Here is a 13,094-nt window from a genome sequence, read left to right on the forward strand (position 1 = left end):
CACCCTATGGGAGGGGTGAAGGCAACATTGTTGTTCATCTGTAGAAAGTTGTGAAATCCGTCACCCTATGGGAGGGGTAAAGGCAAAATTGGTCATCACCGAGTTTGTGTAACACAGGAAGTTGTGAAATACGTCACCCCTCCCATAGGCAAAATTGTTCAACAAAAACATCATAAGAGGAATGGTGCAGGGTCAACCGTAACAAACTCAAACCGAGCCATTCATACGTAGTAGTAAATTTCAGTATTGTCCGTCAGGTCTTAATTGCCTATATTGGACATGAATTGGTTTATACGATTCGAGTTTTACGCCCTCACGGCTTTTTGATGTTTGCGTGTTTAGGTGGTATCAGCCATCTGCACTTATGGTAGAATGTGGTGACACGGGGGTGGGAGATGGATACCGTCTCTGGGTCTGCACATAAAGTTGACCCGTGTCCGTCCCGGCCCGGATTCGAACCAGCGACCTCTCGATCACAAGTCCAGTGCTCTACCACCTGAGCTACCCGGGCTGTATTTGAGTGACTTATATACCGACATTTTTATTTCTTATTTTCAGCACAGGTGTAGGAAAAATCATGAACCAAAATGTTATTTATTTTCTAATTTAACATTTTTTTTTACATATGTGACCATGTTCTTTTAAACAAACAGTGACATTAAACATTGTTATGTTAAAAAAAAAGAAAAAAAGAAAAATAGCTTTTGTGCACAAATCAGAAAATACATTGTACATTTTACCTACAGGCCAAACCGTGAGTTTCTGTGGCAAAGCCCGACCGAGGAAATTGCACTGGTTTTATTTTTAGGTCACAGGGAAATTGTCAAGAACAGGTGCTTGCATTTGGATGTGTCCAATGATAGTAGGTTTGGTTGTGATCAATCAGAATAATGTAGGCAGGGATGTCGTTAGGCGTCGGACATCGGACATATAACGATGAAAATCCCCAAATGTCCGATTCACATTGCCGCATGTCGGTCAGACGTCCTATCGTTTTAGCCTGAGCGTGGTCATTGTCCGAGATGTACTCCATTCCTTCGGACAGCGCGATATTCGTTAATTTTCATTTTAAGATACAAATCTTCTAAAAGACCGAACGCTCTCGTGTTCAGCAAGTGCCGCGTGCGGATCTTTTCTTTTGTTGGGAATTCCCGAACCGTTTGGGTGCAGCGCACTGATCTAAACTGAATAGTGGATTATTTTTAGATCAGTGCATGCTTCAGGAGTACGGGAGACAACTCCATCTGACTAAATTTGTCGTCTGCTTTTGTTTTCGATACGAGACGAAGCACTGAATTATGCCGCTGAAAAAAAAACTAAAGCCTGCAAAAGATCAGCATTAGATCAAACCGATCAACTATTATCCAAATCATGCAGTTTGTAATCAAAGTAAGAGCTCTGAAGTTGTTCATGTTGGTTTCTTTTTTGTGGTTTCTTTGAAAGTTAAACTAAACAAAATTAATACAACATTATACGCACACTGTGTTGAAGTATTTACTATATTATGTGTGTGTTCTACAGCGCCCGCGCGTGGGTGTGTGTGTGTGTGTGTTCGTGTGGGCGCATGACTTTGGGGTTCACATGGTTTGTTTGTTTGTTTGTTTGTTTCAGACCCACACCCATATACACACATTTCACATTTAAACCATTTGTCGGCCCCCTGTCGATATTTATCGACTAAGTTCCTTTGTGTTGCATTGTTGTGCAAGATGACTGAGTGTGTGCAAGAAACCACTTTGACCATTCACCTAAAAATTACATGAAGGAACGTCTGGGAACCTGCTGATTTGAATCAGCAAATTTTCTTGTCATTAATGCCAAGCCTTTCACCATCAGATCCTTTTGCACCACATCCTATACTCTTTTCTAGAGTGCTGTGTTTTACGATAACACCGACAAAATTCCATTGATCGGTCGCTTCGCAAATGTATCACCTATACTGTTTGTCAGATGCGGTCAAAAGATGCATTTCTAGATAATAGACAAGGCCCCTGGGGCGCTAAATAATCTCATCCTCGCTTGCAGATATGGATCCATTTTCCCGGCCTCGCATTTCATTTTCTTCCAGCTAATGCCCGCACAACCTGTGACCATGATGGGAGTAAATGTCGGAGGGACGAACACTCCATAATGAAAATGGATCCCCTCTGACACGCTTGTGCAATCTTAGCGCCCGATGCTTTAGGACACTGTCATCACAAAATTGATAAACACATAAATCTCGAGGAAGATTTTTTTTTTTAAATGAATGTGGAGGTGTCTTGTGCAGTATACCAGAGACATACATCTATCTATGTCTCTGAGTATACGAAAGTCGGGGAGGTGTGGCGGGGGGGGGGGGGGGGGGTGTGGGTGTGGGTGTGGGGGGTGGAGGGGGGTATATAAAACGCCTTGCCTCTATATATACATATATATATATATATATTTCAATGTGTTTGGCCCGTTATCCTTTGACCGTGCAAGACAAGCATCACTGGTCTATCTTGTGAGTAAAACAGCGACTGTTTCGGGTGTATTATTGTTAAAATGCCTATTGTTTAAAAATGTATATATATATATTTTTAAAGTTTATGCAGGAACAGAAATGTACAATGCAAAAAACAGTTATCATCAATTGAAGCACAACAAATGATAGCGAGCTCTTCTGGGCCTAAACACATTAGCGGTTTTCATTGTAGTATAATGGAAACATACAAAACAAAAACAAAACACAAAAAAACAAAAAAACCAATTGCAAGCTATCAAATTCAAAGCAAAACAAGACAACACAAAGCAGTAATGGTTAAAGCACCTATTCTTAATAATAATAAAAAGCCGAAACGTCTGTCCAAACGGATTATCGGCTAGAGAAGTCCCTTTTATATGGGACGTTTTCAAAAATTGTCGCCAAATCGGTCCAACTTTTTTCGAAAAATGAAGTTTCTAAAATCGTTACTTTAATTTTAGGTCTGGAATCTGCATTCATTTATCAGTTAAAAACTGAAGTAAGCCACCTTAATGACAAGTACAGTCAAACACGCTTAAGCCGAACTCGCCCGGGGAATGCACAATCGTTTCGCTTATCCGAGTTTGTGCATATCTGAGTTCGGATAAGCCAAACCTTTCCCGAGAAATTACCTGCAGTTCGGCTTAAGCGAGTTTTTCAGGATAAGTTGTAAAATCACTTGGAATGTTTCTCTCTCTCTCTCTCTCTCTCTGAGATTTTCAGAGTTTGAATTGAACTCTTTCAATTTCAAGGTACCGTAACAGCAAGGACAAAATTTTGAGGGACATCTCGCCTTAGTTGAAAGGCAGCAATATTTTGATGTTTTTCATGTCGTCTGCAACTGTATATCTGTAGTTAATCAATTGATGAAAGAGTTGTCTGTCTTTAGATCTAATTAGATCTGAGTTTGGCGATCCACATTTTTTAGTGTTATCAATTTTCTTCAGCAAGGACATTTTTGTGGGACAAAAGTTTTTTTCAAATTATGCACAAGTTTTAATGAAAATTTTAACTTTAGCAAAAAGAAACCTATAAAGACTATAATGCGACCAAATTTCATGATTATCCGATACTGAAAAACAGAAAAAAATAGATCTGAAAGACTGGTTGGCGACCGTGAGACACTCGTTTTTCGGCACCCTTGCGTCAGATAACTCACGCTCTACAAACCATATTAACATAAAATTGTATTTTTGATACAGGAAGTTAATGAACCTTGGACAACGAATAAAATGATACAAAATGTTGTCTAGTTTGTTTTAAGACGCGACGACTGTGCAGAGCCAAAGTCCGGGGACAGCTTTCGCGACATTTTTTGAAAGACCCATATATTGTTCAATTGTGTGATACTATTATACTAATCTTGAAAAGAAACTACACATTGTGGTGGTGATACTGTTTTAAGTGGGTACTGTATGATAATAGCCATCTCAATATACTGTCAATATAAATATGTTTTAAGTTAATTATAATGTGTTACCGTTCAAGTTTGAATGCAATGCACTCCGCACGTACTGAAATATGACAAATGTTGTAAGCCTACTAACTAAGTAATATGGCATAAAAAAAAACACCCACCTATTTCTGAAATGAATGACACCTACGCTGTTTGTTATGATATGGCATAAATGCTAGGCGTGATAGTTGAACAAAGGAGAGGGGATGTAAAAGTTGTTTGCTCTCAGCCTTTCTCATTTTGTGTCGATTTTAACGACCGCGACTTTTCGTTTGTGAATTCGACTTTCGGGTGGTGTCTGAGGTCTCCGAAGCTAATTGTATACATGTTCTGTCCATAACAACACAGTTCGTCGATTAGAACAATTCGTCTGAAGGTCTGCAGAATCTTGGTAATGAATACGTTACCTCCTACCACTACCCCCCCCAATCCCCCCTCCCCCCTCCCGCCCCTCCCACCCCAATTACAACCGGAAAGAAAAACGAAATAACGCAAACATCTGTCATTCTGTGTGTCCAGCTCAGTCGCGCTGTGTAATAGTGAAAGAAAAATAGGTTAGTTAACCTATCAGCCGATCAAAACTGTTTCCGCTCCGAACGTCGGAATAAGTCTGAGATGTGCCATGCCTGCATGCTGACAACGGAATAAAACGAGGTCACCTAGTTTTAAATTAATTTTCAAGGTCGCTATCGGGTATGGAATATTGTTTTTAAGGGGGGTTGGGGTGGGTGTGGGGGGAATGAGATCAAATGTGCACAAAGGCCTGACCGATTTTTCCAGCAGCCGGAATCTTGTCCCAGCCATGAAAACGACAAAATCTCTTCTTAAGATTGTTCGCCGTCCAACGAAAGTGCGCTTAATTTAAATAACAAACTGATACTCAATATATTCTCGGGTGGTACTCTTTTTTTTAGCGTCATACGATGTGGAACAATCACTGAAAAACTTGCAGACAAGCTCAACATAATTATTTTAACACTAGTTAGAATAGGCATCAAACGTGTGTATATAACCAACTACGTTTTGCAAAACAATATTAACAACTATAGTCTACTACTACAACTACAATAACAACACTTTTAATTGCACTGAGAAAGAAAGAATTTTTTATATACTTTTTTGAAGTTATAAAAGTGTGTCTGTTTGTGTATGTGTGTATAACTTTGTATAATAATATGCGTCTCTCCAATCGGAACTACAGCGGCTCAGCTGCGGGACCCGACTTCCATGGTGCAAGGGAGGTAAATGCAGAAATACGCTCCTCTCTCTCTCTCTCTCTCTCTCTCTCTCTCTCTCTCTCTCTCTCTCTCTCACTCGCGCTCTCACTCTCTCTGAAACAAATAGTGTGTGTATGTGTGTGTGTGTGTGTGTGTGTGTGTACGTACGTGCGTGCGTGCGTGTGTGCGTGCGTGAGTGCGGCGCGTGTTTGTGTGTGCGTGTGTGAGTCCAAGGTGAGCGCAATATTTATCTGCTTTTTTGTACACTTTGCTTTTTTTCTATTTCCTCCTGCTCTCTCGTACTCTTTTTGTGTGTGTGCTCCAGGTTATACCTTGCCCTAGTTTAGCAAGGCACTATCCATCATAAATTGATTGATCATTTTCATTCAAATGACGCATCAGCGAATCCACTTTGAGAAGAAAGTGTAGCCTACAGTAATAAGTAAATAAGCTGTACCGGTGTAACACGAAATTTTTACTCCACGAAAAATTTACTCCGGAGTAAATATTTCGTACGAAATTCTTACTCCGAGTACACTTTTCGTACGAGAAAAGAACCCCCCAAGGCACGAAAAAATTACTCCCTCCACGAAATTTTTACTCCCCAATTTTTTTTACTTCCAGTAAAAATCTCGTACGCAAAAATGGGATGCCGGCGAAGGGATAATGCCAATAAGTGATCTCGCGCACACGAATGTCGCGCTACCCTCCTTCCACCACCAAGACTAACAGGGGACAAGGGAGTAAAAATTTCGTACACCTGGCATGGGAGGATTGCTCGTGTTGGGGTGAAGTAATTTATTCGTTATTTATTCCTCAGGGGAGTAACATTTTTGTACGAAATGTTTACTCGGAACTCACCTGTCTTGGGGAGTAATTTTCTCGTGCAATGGGGGAGTGCTTTTTTCGTAAATAGGGAGTAACTTTTTCGTACGAAATGTTTACTCCGGAGTAAAAATCTCGTGGGAGTAATTTTCTCGTGTTACACCGGCGATCAGTTCGAGAAGACTGAACGCTTATTATGAAGGTAAAGTAGGCGGTAGTCTGTACCATCAAAGCATATTGTTGACAATTTTCGAAAGCAGTGTACAAGGTTTGTTCTTATAGTTGTGCAGCTACATACCGTTGTTGTTGCTATTATCTGTGCTACTCATGCTGCTGCCGCTGCTGCTGTTGTTGTTGTTGTTGTCTCCCAAGCGCAAGACAAATTCTTCTATGAAAATTGAAGCCAATAAAATTTGAGTTTGAGTTTGTGTTTGTTGTTGTTGTTGTTGTTGTTGTTGTTGTTGTTGTTGTTGTTGTTGTTGTTGCTGCTGCCGCTGCTGTTGCTGCTGCTTTCAGTTTTGTTACTGTTGAGTTTCAAATGCCAGGCAAATAAAGGGATACTGCTGGGGTTGTTTTTTTCAAAGCAGGTTTTATGGTTCTGATTTTATTCTTGTCTTTGTTGATGATGGTGGTGCTGGTGAAGAGACGGACGGGGTAAGGGAGGGAGAAGCGGGTAGGGGGGAAGGGGGGGAGGGGGAGGGAGCAGACACTGAAAAAAAACGTCCAAAAATTTGTTTTTTCCTAGTATGCTGATTGCACAAAATGGAAATCCCGTTTTCCGTCCAACAGGAACGTATGGCCGTGTTGTTGGTCTCTGTTATCCACCACTTCTTGCAAAGTAATGAGGGTGCGAGCGCGTGTGAGTACTGTTGTTAGTTTAGCATTGGGTTTTTTTTTCTTTTGTTTTTTTCCTTTTATTGTTACATGTTTGTCTACCATAATTTACCATTATTATTTTGACATTATTTCAAATTTGTTATATTAAAATCGTCCGCCAAATTTCATTTGCTTTTAAGAGTACGCTTATAAGCCTAGCTTGTTGTGCTCCATGTTCCTTATTTCATGTATGCGGTAATAGTACCAATGGAATTTATTGAATAAACTTGTTTAAACCAATGAGGGGACCAACAAGTGTATTCACTCAAATAAATATAACGGCTACTACTCAGTTCTCATCAAGCCCTCACTCTTTATTAGGCCAAGCCTGTGGCCACGATTGTTCTGTCGGTCAGTATTAGGCTAAGCCTGTGGCCACGATTGTTCTGTCGGTCAGTATTAGGCCAAGCCTGTGGCCACGATTGTTCTGTCGGTCAGTATTAGGCTAAGCCTGTGGCCACGATTGTTCTGTCGGTCAGTATTAGGCTAAGCCTGTGGCCACGATTGTTCTGTCGGTCAGTATTAGGCTGAGCCTGTGGCCACGATTGTAGTCTGTCGGTCAGTATTAGGCCAAGCCTGTGGCCACGATTGTTCTGTCGGTCAGTGTTAGGCCAAGCCTGTGGCCACGATTGTTCTGTCGGTCAGTATTAGGCCAAGCCTGTGGCCACGATTGTTCTGTCGGTCAGTATTAGGCCAAGGATGTGGCCACTGACGATTGTTCTGTCGGTCAGTGTCGTTGTTGTTGTGCGGCCTGCTCTCATTGTTGTTGTTTCGCTTAGTTCATTGACGTCTTGTGCCTTCACACTGCGATCTTCAACTGGTTCTCAGTGCAAGTCAGTGTAGGTATATTGACGACTTATATTGGACAGAACTCAGAACTCAGAACTCAGAACTCATTTAATTGTCATAAAAACACAGTAAAGGGTTTATCAGACACGAAGTGGATATTTGTGAAGACAAGAAGGACATGTTCGTTCCCGCTCGAGACCCGAGCTACTTTTAGGTGCTGATGTCACATTCGCGCCAAAATCTCCTTTATGAATATTCATGACGTATTGCTTGTCCCGATTCGGGCCGTTTGCCTCACAGAAGGTCACTCCAAGATGATTATCTACAGTCGTGTGCTGTGTGTTTGCGTGTCGTGCGAGCAGCGTGCGCTGACACACACGTGACTGAGGTTCTAACCGGGATAAGCAATCGTTTCTTTTCTCCACATCTTTCATAATTTAACAGAAGTTTTACTGTGAAGTTTAGCTTTGCCTCTCCCACTACGGGCCCCTGACACGGTGTTCTAATATCAGGCCTGTGAAATCTCACGTCATTTGTGCATCTCCGCCAATCAGCGTGGCTTTGACATATTTGGTAATCTGTTCTCACGATTGTATGGTGAGACGTATTGATCAAATGTGTGCGTTTCATAGAGAATCATACATGGCTTGCTGTGTCGTACCAGATTTACACGAGTTGTTTTTTTTAAATATTGAACTGCGAGCGAAAGCGAGCTGTTCACTATTTGAAAAAGCAACGAGTGTAAATCTGGTACGACACAGCAAGCCATGTAGTATTCTGTTTATCCTACATACTGTACTTACGTGTATTTTACTGAAAATGTCCTGCATTCGAGGCAGCTAAATTGAAGACGCTTGTTTTGGAACCCCGATCTCTTCTAAAGCCTCGTGCAATCTATTACGTCAAAGCGAAGAAACGTCACTCTGAAAGTGTGGCGTGACGTGTTAGTTCTAAAGATTCATTGAGGGTAATTAGCGAGCACAATTTGTGTTTCTATAATGACGTTTGTCTCGGTGACTTTGGCATCATAAGCAGTGGAAAAACAGATCCCTGCCAGACTTGCTTGACATGACCTCATTTACATGATATACTGTGACACACGTGTGATTTGAACGATTATTATCTCACGGGTGTCTCTCTCACGTATGTAGGATAATAATACATTTAGCACCTTGCCGCGACTTCGGTTGCATTGGCAGGTGCAAAGTCATTATCGCTCAGCACTTAATTATAAGTTAAAAGGGAAAGCTGTAATGATCCGTTACGGTGAACTGTGTTTATGCTAACTTTATTAATTGTGTTAATATTTACTGTAAATTCCAGGTCGTGTAAATTATCAAAAGGAACACAAAGTTAAAAGTTGTTTGCGTTTGCGTGTTGCGAAAAAAATTTTACTAAACGAAAGACTTAACCAGTACATCTAGCACATCAAAGTTTTATTCTGGAAAAGGTTTTCTGCTTCGAGAGCGAAGCGCATTGTTTTCTACTGGACTCGTCCCATGAATAGTTATACTTGTATAGTGCCTCCAAAACAGCGACAAAATAAAATGTCAATCTTACCGGAGGGGAAAAAGCATCTTTCACGCTGGCCAACAAAATCTTTGCTACTCTAACTGCATTTGCAAATGACGAAGTGTCTCGTCAGGATAATGTAAGACATTTTGATAAGTAAAATTTGAAATAGGCCCTAAAATATACATGTCATCTTCTTCTTGTCGTTCGCCTTTACACTTGGAGTCCAGCTCTGTGTAGTAAATTTTAAGGGGCTTATTGTCCGTCAGGTCTTAATTGCCTATATTGGACATGAATTGGTTTATACGATTCGAGTTTTTACGCCCTCACGGCTTTTGATGTTTGCGTGCTTAGGTGGTATCAGCCATCTGCACTTATGGTAGAATGACCAAGATCTTTAACGTGCCATTGTGGTGACACGGGGGTGGGAGATGGATACCGTCTCTGGGTCTGCACATAAAGTTAACCCGTGTCCGTCCCGGCCCGGATTCGAACCAGCGACCTCTCGATCACAAGTCCAGTGCTCTACCACCTGAGCTACCCGGGCCCCCCCCAGCTCTGTGTGTGAAGCTGGTGGTCTTTTGTAGAGCTTCCACGGGACCGTGCAGCTTGCCTTAGAGGGTCGTCGGCCTGGGCCAAGTCTCTGTCCTCAAGGGCTTGAGGTTCTTGCAGTCCCGTAGGAATAGACCCTATCGGTATTCCAAGCTCTCGTAATCTCTCGCAAACAACAGAGCATAGCAAAGCATGCGGTACAGCGATCTCGTGCGAGCTGCACAAGCCAAGGTTCGAAGTTCTCGCGATGTTCAAAGCATAACAAAGAGCGTGTCTTGCGAGAGCTGCTCAGATACCGAAAAGGTCTATATACATGTCATCATTTTTGACTCACACGAAATTTTGTTTTGATACATACATGTTATAATAAATCCTTGGTAAGACTGAATTTCCTTTGGAGGCAGAGGAAGACCGTTTTATTGGTTCATGGTGTTTCTCCTTTTTTGCTTGCTTTTGATTGTGTCCGTTTAGTATGATGTTTTCTCATTGTTTCTTGCCCCTCACTCTCTCCTTTGTGCGCTTCATTTGTATTTTTTTTAGCAGTCATGTTATCAAAATGATAATAAGGGTATAACCAGTACTGAAGTATGTCTTTTGGAGTATCGTTCGCAACTTCCTTCCTCGCCGCCTTGGTTTATTCCCCCCTCTGTTATTCTAACTTGACTTTCCCTCCTTCCACAAAACATAGAAACACAAGACATGCGTACATCTCTAAAAAAAAAAAAATTTTTAATTGTTACAGCTGCGTCTGAATTTTTAAATCCGTTGAAGTTCGCGCAAAAACATTTGATCAAGGTAAATATTATAGCTAGCAGGTGCGCTCAGTCCGCTTTAAAAGATATATCTGTGTTTATCTTATACTTGTCGGTTCGTTGGCTTACAGGTTTTCACTGTTGTCAAAATATACAAGATTAGCACAGCCGGCCTGCCATACATGCAAATCTTAAAACAGTTCTGTCCATGCGCACTCCACTGTTGACATGACGCGAGGCTCGCTCTCGCTCGCGTGTGTGCTTTCACCATGCAAGTGTGTGTGTGTAGCCACGCCCAGGTTTTGGAGACACATGGACGGGGAGTACAAGAGAGACGTGGGGGAAGGGGTAAAGCGAGGGCGACGTGTGTCTGCCCCGTTATAGTGTCTACCCCAAAAGGTCACAAACACACTTCACAGGAGAGCCTGACAAAGCTGAGTGCGTAACGTACTATACAACCGCAAAACGTGGTCTCCACGTTGTTTTGCTCCACACTTTGTTTACACTGCAGCTTTTGTTTTGGCCAACTGACTTCGCCTAGCTGTTTCTTTCAGAGACCTGTCTAAGATCCGACCTGCATCTTTTGGAAATATACAGCACAGGAAGAGAGAGAAAAAGTAAGTTTTTGATTGAAAAAGTTCGTCTCAGGTTTTAAAGCCACTTTTTTTTTCATTGATCACAATTACTGATCATCGCAGTTACTTTTTATTGGCCATCGCCACAGGTATATTATCTACAAGTAAGATCGTTTGATTGTGCCATTGCTCATTAACATTACATTTTGTAGATTCGCCGCTCAGTTTAATTTAGCAGAAGTCAAGGGCTTGCAGTCAAGTTTTACGCATGTCGTGACGTTGTTCTGCTCTGTTTAGTAGTCTACGCTCGCAGCTGGGCGAGTGCGCTGTTCTATTTTGGCGAGTGATCACAAAATCAGGGTTCAAGGTCAAAAGAGTATGCCCGCGTATGGCTGCACCATTTTTTTTGGCAACGAGCCCGCTGGAAAGTTCTAGATGCGGACGAACTTTTGTTGGTTGAACTAGTTTTTTTGTTTTTTTTAACTAATTTGGCCTAATTGGAGGACGAAAAATACGAATTCGAAGATATCCGGAAACAAACAGCATGAAATATTGAACCTTGCTGTATCAAGTTATTTGTAGCAGTTGCTGTCAAGCTGTAATGAGCTGTTGTTGTTGCTACGGGCATGTTATTTTTTTAGCTTCGTGTGTCGCAATGATGGGGTCATTTGATCAAAGGTGAGAATAAAAGTGAGTCATTGTGATGCAAGGGTGATCGGGCACTATCTTTACACGTGGAAAGCGCCCAGTGGTATTATTATTATTATCGGTGTTGGTGTCAATATCACGTTATTAAGTTGTTATCATATTCGGGGCAATCTTGTGACCGATTAAAATAAATTGGCCGAAGAGAGAAAACAGTTGCAAACATTTTTGTTTTGTTTTTGCTATCAGTATGTCTGGTGCGATGAAATGAATTGTATTTTCAGTGTTTTGTTTTGTTTTGGTTTGCTCTGCTTTCTTTTGTTTTTTGTTTTGTTTTGCTTTGCGGGGCGGGGATGTAGCTCAGTCGGTAGCGCGCTGGATTTGTATCCAGTTGGCCGCTGTCAGCGTGAGTTCGTCCCCACGTTCGGCGAGAGATTTATTTCTCAGAGTCAACTTTGTGTGCAGACTCTCCTCGGTGTCCGAACACCCCCGTGTGTACACGCAAGCACAAGACCAAGTGCGCACGTAAAAGATCCTGTAATCCATGTCAGAGTTCGGTGGGTTATAGAAACACGAACATACCCAGCATGCTTCCTCCGAAAACGGCGTATGGCTGCCTAAATGGCGGGGTAAAAAACGGTCATACACGTAAAATTCCACTCGTGCAAAAAACACGAGTGTACGTGGGAGTTTCAGCCCACGAAGGCAGAAGAAGAAGAAGAAGTTTTGCTTTGCTTTGTTTTGTTTTGATATGTTTTTCTGTTTGTTTTGTTTTGGTTTTGTTTTGCTTGCTTTGGTTTGGTTTGCTTTGGTTTGGTTTGCATTGTCTTGTTTTGTTTCATTTTGTTTTCTTTTGTTTTGTTCTATTCCTTTTGCTGATTTTTCTGTGTTTGGTCTGATTTTTGGTTGTGTTTTGGCATTAAATGTTCTGATGACAATCGTGTGCTTGCACAGACACACATGGATATGCTCGCTTCTTGTCACGTACACAAGGACCCAGTCTCTATTCTGTATCTGTATGTCTGTCTGTCTGTCTCTGTCTGTATATATATTACTCTGTCTCTATCTGTCTCTCTCACTCTCTGTCTTTCTCTCTGTCTCTTTCTGACTCTCACTCGATCTTTGCCTCTCCCTCTCTAAGTCTCGCTGTCTCTGTCTGTCTCCGAGTCTCGCTCTGGCTCTCTATCTCTCTCTGACTATGTCTCTGTCTCTCTATGTCTCTGTCTGTCTGTCTGGCTGTCTGTCTGTGTGTCTCTCTGTCTCTGTCTGTCTGTCTGGCTAGCTGTCTGTCTCTCTGTCTCTGTCTGTCTGGCTAGCTGTCTGGCTAGCTGTCTGTCTCTCTGTCTCTGTCTCTGTCTCTCTGTCTCTCTGTCTCTGTCTCTCTGTCTCTCTCTCTCTCTCTCTCTCTCT

General features: G+C 41.8%; 1 protein-coding gene across 1 annotated transcript in view; it reads left to right on the forward strand.

Moving 5' to 3' along the window:
• Nucleotides 1-10,761: 10,761 nt before the first annotated feature.
• LOC138953110 (uncharacterized) overlaps nt 10,762-13,094 on the forward strand; it is a 10,042-nt gene continuing 7,709 nt past the window's right edge. Inside the window, exon 1 of the mRNA XM_070324893.1 lies at nt 10,762-11,081. The gene's annotated coding sequence lies outside the window, so the exon portion shown is untranslated. The remainder of the gene's footprint in view (nt 11,082-13,094) is intronic.

The sequence above is a fragment of the Littorina saxatilis genome, linkage group LG17 (assembly GCF_037325665.1).
Source record: "Littorina saxatilis isolate snail1 linkage group LG17, US_GU_Lsax_2.0, whole genome shotgun sequence".
Classification (NCBI taxonomy): Eukaryota; Metazoa; Mollusca; class Gastropoda; order Littorinimorpha; family Littorinidae; genus Littorina; species Littorina saxatilis.